Source organism: Leptonychotes weddellii, chromosome 8 (assembly GCF_054177405.1).
Source record: "Leptonychotes weddellii isolate Sample4059 chromosome 8, ASM5417740v2, whole genome shotgun sequence".
Lineage (NCBI taxonomy): Eukaryota > Metazoa > Chordata > Mammalia > Carnivora > Phocidae > Leptonychotes > Leptonychotes weddellii.
In genome coordinates, this window is record NC_138376.1 from 98,603,974 (window position 1) to 98,610,781 (window position 6,808).

The following is a 6,808-nucleotide window of genomic DNA, read 5'->3' on the forward strand; positions in this document are numbered from 1 at the left end:
TTAAATTATTTTTTTTATTTAAATACAATTAATTAACATATAGTGTATTATTAGTTTCAGAGGTAGAGTTCCATGATTCATCAGTTGTATATGACATCCAGTGCTCATTACATCACCTGTCCTCCTTAATGTCCATCACCCAGTTACCCCATCCCTTTCACCCTCCTCCCCTCCAGCAACCCTCAGTTTGTTTCCTATGGTTAAGAGTCTCTTATGTTTTGTCTAGACTGGAGCTATTCTGCCATAAATCAAGGAATGCCAAGGATTGCCAGCTACCACCAGAATCTAGAAAGACACAAGGAAGGATCCTTCCCTAGAGCCTTCAGAGAGATTATGGCCTTGCTGACATCTTGATTTCAGACTCTTAGTCTTCAGAACATTTCTGCTGCTTTAAGCCCAGAGTTTGTGGTACTTTTCTTATAGTAGCCCTAGGAAACAAACACAGTATCCTCTGTGGCTGAGTGAGATTGCTTCTAATCAAGGAGATTCTGTTATATGGTACAACCCTTAAAGCCCTGCAAACCACACAATTTGGCTGGAAATGTAGGCAGTGCTGAGAGAACAGTTTGTAGGAGAGGAAGACATATAAACTGCTTTTGTGCACAATTACAGGAGGACAATTACCTACACTTAACTGGTGAAGCCATAAGCTATTCAACAATAATGGGACACATCCTGATGCTCTTCAAATATTGAAATTCTAAGAAGGGAAAATGGAATATGTGTATCAACACTTTATCAACTACTTAACACAGGTGATGTTCTCTCTTAAGAACATTTTTGAGCAATTAGCAAAGTAGAGAATTACCAAATATAATGAATGAAAGTGTCAAATAAGTTTAGGGCTGGAAGTCTTAGAACAAATCTTGATAACTTGCTACTGTGCCTCTTTCCCTGGCCCTTGCTCTTCTGTGTTTTGGGCCTGGCTTAATACAACCAAGCATGAGCTTCTGATATTATTTGCAAATACTAGGAATCCGCTAATACTGAGAGAGCAAAACACAAATGATCCAGAGAAGATAATGTATTAGATTAAGAGAATAGAAGAAAAAGATAGAAACAAAACTTTTACAGATGGACTGGTTACAAAATAACTAAAAGATGGCACATTACATCAAGGAGAGGAAATAAACATTGGAAAAGAAGCAGGAGAAAGGAAGAATCAGAAACAGTGCCCTGGAAAAACAAAGAAGATTGAAACAATATTAGAGGCAGGAAAAACAAAACAAAACACCTAAATTGCATTTGAGAGCAATATTTCAGAATAATATATGGGATTATAACTTCACAAATATCTTTATGAAATGATAATTTGATTCAAAACAACTATTAAATCATTATGTAAATACATATTTTGATCAAATATGTGATTGAAGAGGTTTATAATACATTTGTGAGAACTATAGAAGAGATATTTAGAGTTCATAACTGTCAGTGTCTATGTATTAATAGAAGTCCTATTGCTAATAGGAGCTTCTATGATATTTAATTAGTATTTATAAAATACTTTAATCATTTTCACAAAATGTGATATAGAATATTATCAGAGTTTTGTGTATACATTGTGTGTGTGACAGTATTTATGAATAAACAATATAATATTTTTTTCAGAGAGCCTTATCTGCTCAAATAATGTTCACACTCAATTACTCATATGATGAGAACAAAGTCATCTGCTCCAATGAATAGATAAGAGGCACAAAGTATGTGAGAAGAGAATGCAGCGGAAGAAACATTTCATAATTTATCAAGATCTGCTATAAATTACTAAAAAACATAAATATTATTACTATAAGTTATTCCATTCTGTATGCTTTTCTCTGTCTATGCTATTTTCCCCCTTTTCCCAATTATTTTCCCTTTTCTACACTTTGTGACCTTAGTCTTCAAAATCATTAAGTTTCCAAAGTACTATTAGCCTGGAAAATGTACATTCTCACCATGCAGATTAATCTATTAAACCATTAATCTCATCTCTCTCTCTCTTTTACATTTTTTTTTTCTTCTATTGCCTAGAGAACTGTGCATGATGTCAAAATTCTCTCCACTACTTATAATTCCATAATGGTAAGAATGGGGATGAAGGATGATGGATATCAGATTTAATTCAAATCTCCTAAATTTCCTTTAAACTATGAGGCTATAAAATATTCCTTTGGGAGGACAGGGCATATGTATGCTTCTTTACAGAATACATGCAAACAAACAAACAAAGAAACAAAAACAAATAAACCCAAGACTGCCTCTCTGGGCCCAGGGGAGACCAGCATCCTTGGCATTTTTAACTCTTGTTGGTCCTTCCTCTGAACACCCAGTGCTGGCTGCCCTTGTCTAGTTGTCTAGAAAGATTTGTACAAGTGTTTTCTGTTTAAATGCAAAACACATTAATCTATTATCAAGTAGCAGTTTAGTGGGGATTATCCATTATTATCCAATGGCAGGCCCTGGGCGAAAGATACAGGGCTGTAAGAAGGCAGAGAAACTGGAAGATTAGAAGGACTCCAAGGGAATGAAGGTGAGTGGAAGGAGCTAAGGACAAACTGCTTTGTGATTGTGATAGTCTTGCCAACTGAAAGTGCTACAACTGTCCCATTGTCCAAAACTTTGCCACAATTTCTTGAATGTTCCATATTTAATTTTCATCTGTTGCTATAATTTAGAGTTTCTGTATTTTAGATTTGAGAGCACAGGTAGGTTTTTCCCTGTTCAGTATCCTGCCAGGTACTTTTTCTCCGATACCATTTCTCTGATACTATATTTGTTTCTTCTGTACCCAGATGTATTAAACAAATTTGCTAATTGGAAATATGGTAAAGGGCGCCACAGTGTCTCAGTCAGTTAAGCATGTGACTTTTGATTTCAGCTCAGGTCATGATCTCAGGGTTGTGAGAATGAGCCCTGCATGTGGCTCCTGTTTAAAATTCTCTCCCTCTACCCCTCCCCAACCCCCACTGCTCGCTCTCAAAAAAAAAAAAAGGAAATATGATATGAAAACTCATCATAAATACTTGTGTCTTCCTTTTGGGTTTTATCATAGTTTGACTTCTCTAAAAGATTTTTTTCTTTCTGAGTTCAGTGACCATTTCCATAGCACAACCCTCAGTTCTGTTGCAATAACTTTCACACAGTGATTTTAATTTTACAAACATGTCTTTTAGTTCCTTCTTATTATTTTTGCTTGCTTGTTTGTTTTTTCACCTTTGACCAATATCTCCCCAGTTTCCCCACTCCCCAGCCCCTGGTAACTACCATTGTACTCTCTGTTTCTATAACTTTGGCTTCCTAAGATTCCACATATAAGTGACATAATACAGTATTTTTTCTCTCTGACTTATCTTACTTAGCATAATGTCCTCAAATTCCATCCATGTTGTTGCAAACAGCAGGATTTTCTTCTTTCTCATAGCTGAATGATATTCCATTTTTAGCACATCTTTATCTATTCATCTATAGACAAACACTAGGTTATATCCATAGACAAACATTAGGTTGTTTCCATATCTTGGCTATTGTGAATAATGATGCAATAAATATTTTGTGAGCTTATTTTTTTTTCTTTTCCTCATGAAATCCCTATTCTTAATAAATTTTGTAAGATGTTCAAAGTCAGTTAATTAGGGGCGCCTGGGTGGCTCAGTCGGTTAAGCTTCTGCGTTCGGCTCAGGTCATGATCCCAGGGTCCTGGCATCGAGCCCCGCATCGCATCAGGCTCCCTGCCCGGCGGGAAGCCTGCTTCTCCCTCTCCCACTCTCCCTGCTTGTGTTCCCTCTCTCGCTGCATCTCTCTCTGTCAAATAAATGAACAAAATCTTAAAAAAAAAAAAAAAAACAAAGTCAGTTAATTAGTGACCAGACCTTTGCTCATGCTTGTTTGTCTCTCTTTTTCAAGCTCTGTATAATCCATCATGCTTTTCTTGGGATTTGAGTAGCTCGATTATGTGAATAAGTTAAAGCCTTGCGTATTTACCTAAACACAACAGGTATTTACTGAAGTTTTTTTTTTAAAAGATTTTATTTATTCATTTATTTGAGAACAGGGTGGGGGGAGGAGCAGAAGGAGAGGGAGCAGATGGTGCAAGCACAGAGCCCGACACCGGGCTGATCCTACAATCCTGAATTTATGACCTGAGCCAAAATCAAGAATCCGATGGTCAACTGTTACAGGAATTTTTTTCTCCGTCAGTGCCCGTGGTTCTTGGTTATACCACTTCAAAGAATGAAGACGAGGTAGACCAGACAGAGTGGTGGGCAGCAAAACAAGGTTTATTGAGCGATAGCAAAGTGATAGTACAAAGCTCCAGAGGAGGGAGGGGACCTGAGAGGGCTGCCATTGGAGTTTCTAAGTCTAGGGGTTTTTATGGGCTTGTTGGTGGGCTGTTTTAATCTGATTAACCCTCCCTGCGCCTGTCATCCAGTCAGGTTTTTGTCACATGGGAAAGGATGGAGGGCTCCTTCCAGGGTGGTGTAAAGTCCTTTTAAGGGTGGTTTCCTCTTGTGGAGGGGGGACCCCTTGTCCCTCCTGCCTGCCTACCTTCCAACTATCCCTCATCACAACCAACTGGGCCACTCAAGTGCCCCTATTGGAATTTTATTATATACCAAGTATGCTCCTATGTGATATGAAAAATATATGTGTGTTTGAGAAACTATGCATATCCCACAGAAATGAACAATTTAATAGCTTTATCTTTGGACTTCTTGTATTATTATGCTTTCTCTGTGCTTAAACGGAATTATTGCCTAAGTCAGGGATTAGCTGGGCTACAGAATCCATGTTCTGGTTACTACATTACACTATTTCATAGGACCTGTTGATTATTTCTTCTAAATACTTTTCATCTGTACAGTTTTCACTATTCCATTATTATTATTTTAGTTTGAGCCTTCTTTAATAATTAACTAGTTGTATGGTAGCCCCTCTCCCTTGCCTTCTGCTTTCTATGTTCTTTTCTTTCTCTCTCCTTTTCTTTCTAACCATCCATTTGTCTACCCGTTTATTTATTGTTTGCTATTTCCCTTGTTCTTGACTAATCTCTATTGATATTATGGAGATACGAAAGTGGAGCCTCCTTTAAGGAACTGACAGCCTACTCTAGTCCATTACAGTTCAGTTGAACCTTGTATTTTTCTTCATTAAAAACCTTTAACTCTTCCAGTGACTTTTAGTATAAGGTTCAAATTTATCAGGGCTTGCCAGACCCTTCACATTTTGGCACAATATATTATAATTTAGAAGGAAAGGCCAGAGCCAGGGCTGATTGATGTCCTGCAATATGCAGGGCTGTTCTAAAAACACCAGGAATTATATAACAAAGAATCTTGCATGACATTCAAATGCCCACAAGGTGTCCAAAACTCCATCCGAACCCAGAGTCTAATTCTGTTCATTACAGACAAAGCTTTTATTTTGTTTAATTTTGGGGGAATGGTTTTAATATGCACCGTTCGGATGGTAATTTGAATGAAGATACTAAACAAGCTCAACTGCTAGAAGCCTCTCCTATTTTCAACTTCCAGGAACCAGAACAAGAAAATGAACAACACTGTGAGAGAAGCCTGGGGTACTGCCTCTGTTACCTTCTTGGCAATTCGTTGGAAGGGGGGTGGGGTGCGTGGGGGAGGGCGGTGTAGCGCGCGTGCACACGCATGCACCCACGCATATAGATGGTTTTAGCCTGGGATAGGATGCAGCCCAATAAAGCAGTTACAGAACAAAATAGAAACAGAAGAGCTGGAATACTGTTCTTCCACCCCTGCCCCCTACCCACATTATCTTGGGACAGACAGCACCTGCTCCAAATCCCTGCCTAGAACTTCTGTCCCATTTTCCTTAAGGATACATTTTGAGTAGTAAAACAGCTCTTTCCTTCTGAGGAAATTAAAATAAAAACCCAAAAACCAACCAAACAAACAAAAAACAAAACACAAACAGGTGGAGACAATCTGACTTGAGGCAGTTGTGTCCCCACCCCTCATTCTCCAAATTTTTGGGACAGTTGTACTTAATCTTAGCCACACACTGGAATTATCTATGGAACTTTAAGAAATACTAATGCCTGGGGACCCACCCTTAACAGTCTTAGATTTAATTGGTTTAGGGTGTGGCTTGATGATTCTGAAGTGATACAGTTTTGAACTAGGAATTATAATCTAAGGAGTATCTCCTCCTAATGCTGATTCTGCCACAGGTTTTGAAAAGTGAAGATCTGACCTGAGATATTTTGGGGTTAAGGAGTGATTCAGGTGCTTGGAGCTCTTCGTTTTAGGAGTCATTAACCCCCCACCTGCGCTCCCTGATTCATCAAGCTGATACATTGGGAAATAAACATTACCTGGCAGCATGACTCATATTTTCAGACCAGTGGTTCCCAAATTTTGTTACCCGTTGGAATCACTTAGAGATATTAAAAAAAAAAAAAAGAACTAACACCTGGCTCCCACTCCTAGACATGCTGATTTAATTACTTTGGAGTCAGACCTGGCTTTGGGGTTTTTCTAAGCTCCACAGGTAGTTCTAATGGGCAGCAAATCTAGGGAACTAGCCCTAGAGAAAAAGAACTCACAGTACAAGAGGGTATTTGAGGAGCATAGCCATTTAAGAACAATATTCTGGATTGCAGACATCTGTAGAGTAGAAATATTAAGAAAAATGGATTGTGAATTTAAAATTAGGGAAGAGGGGCACTAGGTGGTCTCAGTTGGTAGAACATGCAACTCCTGATCATGAGCTCAAGTCTCATGTTGGGTGTAGAGATTATTTAAACAATAAAAGGAATGCAATTAGGGAAGATATTAAAAGATAGAGAAGA